Source organism: Schistocerca serialis, unplaced genomic scaffold (assembly GCF_023864345.2).
Source record: "Schistocerca serialis cubense isolate TAMUIC-IGC-003099 unplaced genomic scaffold, iqSchSeri2.2 HiC_scaffold_563, whole genome shotgun sequence".
NCBI lineage: Eukaryota > Metazoa > Arthropoda > Insecta > Orthoptera > Acrididae > Schistocerca > Schistocerca serialis.
In genome coordinates, this window is record NW_026048150.1 from 27,501 (window position 1) to 30,081 (window position 2,581).

General features: G+C 57.0%; 1 non-coding gene across 1 annotated transcript in view; it reads right to left on the bottom strand.

Moving 5' to 3' along the window:
* The window catches only part of LOC126448118 (small subunit ribosomal RNA), a 1,910-nt gene extending 1,769 nt beyond the window's left edge, over positions 1–141 (bottom strand). The window contains exon 1 of the ribosomal RNA XR_007583995.1: positions 1–141. This exon is cut by the window's left edge and continues 1,769 nt beyond it. This is a non-coding gene — a ribosomal RNA (small subunit ribosomal RNA).
* Between the last annotated feature and the right edge of the window lie 2,440 nt (positions 142–2,581).

Here is a 2,581-nt window from a genome sequence, read left to right on the forward strand (position 1 = left end):
CAAGTAACGTGGGTACGATCTAAGGAACCATAACTGATTTAATGAGCCATTCGCGGTTTCACCTTAATGCGGCTTGTACTGAGACATGCATGGCTTAATCTTTGAGACAAGCATATGACTACTGGCAGGATCAACCAGGGAGCTGCGTCAACTAGAGCTGAGCAGCCGGCCGCCCGGGAGTGTGTCCCGGGGGCCCGCGCGAACACGCAAGCGTCCGCTCAATTATTCTGCAAACAGGAGGAGGCTGAGCTCCCCTGCACCATACACCTCGAAACCCTCTCAGGTCCCGGCGGCGCGCAGCGCCGTCCTAAGTACTTGGTCGGGTTCGAGAGAGGCGCAATCGCCCGGAGTTTGGCGAGTAGACGCCTTAGGTGCGACCACCCGTGCTCCCAACTGAGCTTGCCGCTGCCGACAGAGGCCCGGGAGCGTGCTGTCGTGGCATTGCCGGCGGGAGACAACACGCGCCACCTACGGTGACCGGCAGCTCCAACGCCAGCGCCACAGAAGGACAAAAGCCCCACTTGGGTGCCGAAGCGAACTCTCCCAGCACAGCGCACGCGCCAACACGTCCGCACAGCTGCGATACAAACCACCTGCGAGAACCGCAGAGGCGACCGAGCAGCAGACGGCGTCGCGGCGCCGAGCGCCGGGCGGCGGCGCATCCTCAGCGCACACAGTCCTCAATCGGACCAGCACACTGCAGATGTCCACCGCGCTTCGCACCGGGCCCGCGAGGACCTACTTTGGCCGCACGGCGCCGCGTGCAGGGTGCGCCGGCGCGCAGCTGCGCCGCCTGCCGCCTCCGTCGGCCGGCGCGCCTGCCACTGGCCGCCCCCACCAGCCGGCTGTAGCGCGTGCGCCCACGCACCGCGCGGCCAGCACGCCGGGAGGCCCCCCCTCACCGGCCGGGGACGGTCCCACCCAGCCACCGCCGCGTATCGCTTCACACCCAGATGCCATTCACGTTCGTGGGCATGGTGGGTATCGCTGGAACAACCGGTTGGTAGCTCAACCGATCGTCGCCATCACTGATTCACCTCTAGCGAGAACAACCGCACCACAACGGTTTACCAGTTGTTCATTTGCGTAACGTCACCAGCAAACGTAGGCGTCCATCGCCATTTGCAAATTCAACGATTGTTGCATGCCTGTGTCAGGTGTCACGACACACTATGTCTGCCCACATACACGCAACAACATGTGCACGCTTCGCGAACACGTGGAAGGTGGCCCCCGTACGTATGCGATGTCCATTGCGCGAACGACTGTCAACCGGCCTCTGTCGCATGTCGCAGATGTGGAACGCAGTGCACCATGCTATCACGGTGTGTGAGAAGAGACGACTACGTCTGACAACACGCGCCACTACATCAACAGACGGCTCATGCTGATCGCCATCCAGGGCATACCACACTGCAATCCAGCTCTTATAGGGAGACGACACGTAGCTGAGTGCACAACATTTGGACCGCATGGTTCGCCGTTGTTGGCGCAGTCGTTGTACGGTCACATGTACCACGATGTATCATTCAGTACATGAGGACCAATGTGCAGTACAGTGTGTGATTTGGACGTACAATATCAGCGGACAGTTGACACAGGCCATACCACAGCGTAGGCTAAGTGCTTCGCCATGCGAATGCCAATGAACAACTGCGAATGCCAATGAGCATGTACGTCCTGCTGCCATCCACATTACAGTGTATAGCTGCACGGTGTTTAACATGAAGCGATACACTGGGGACCGGGCAGTGCGAGTAGCAAACTATATTGCGGGGGTTGCAGTTAGGCAACACTACACTAATTTAACGCGTCGTATGACAATTACAGAGCAGGTTAAGGCCCAACGTGTGTTGGGTTAAGGCCCAACGTGTGTTGGGTTAAGGCCCAACGTGTGTTGGGTTAAGGCCCAACGTGTGTTGGGTTAAGGCCCAACGTGTGTTGGGTTAAGGCCCAACGTGTGTTGGGTTAAGGCCCAACGTGTGTTGGGTTAAGGCCCAACGTGTGTTGGGTTAAGGCCCAACGTGTGTTGGGTTAAGGCCCAACGTGTGTTGGGTTAAGGCCCAACGTGTGTTGGGTTAAGGCCCAACGTGTGTTGGGTTAAGGCCCAACGTGTGTTGGGTTAAGGCCCAACGTGTGTTGGGTTACAGCGCAATATGGGTTACGTTAAGGTACGATATAGGTTAGGTTAAGGTACGATATAGGTTAGGTTAAGGTACGATATAGGTTAGGTTAAGGTACGATATAGGTTAGGTTAAGGTACGATATAGGTTAGGTTAAGGTACGATATAGGTTAGGTTAAGGCGGAACGTGGGTTAGGTTACGGCGCAACGTGGGTTAGGTTACGGCGCAACGTGGGTTAGGTTACGGCGCAACGTGGGTTAGGTTAAGGCGCAACGTGGGTTAGGTTAAGGCGCAACGTGGGTTAGGTTAAGGCGCAACGTGGGTTAGGTTAAGGCGCAACGTGGGTTAGGTTAAGGCGCAACGTGGGTTAGGTTAAGGCGCAACGTAGGTTAGGTTAAGGCGCAACATAGGTTAGGTTAAGGCGCAACATAGGTTAGGTTAAGGCGCAACATAGGTT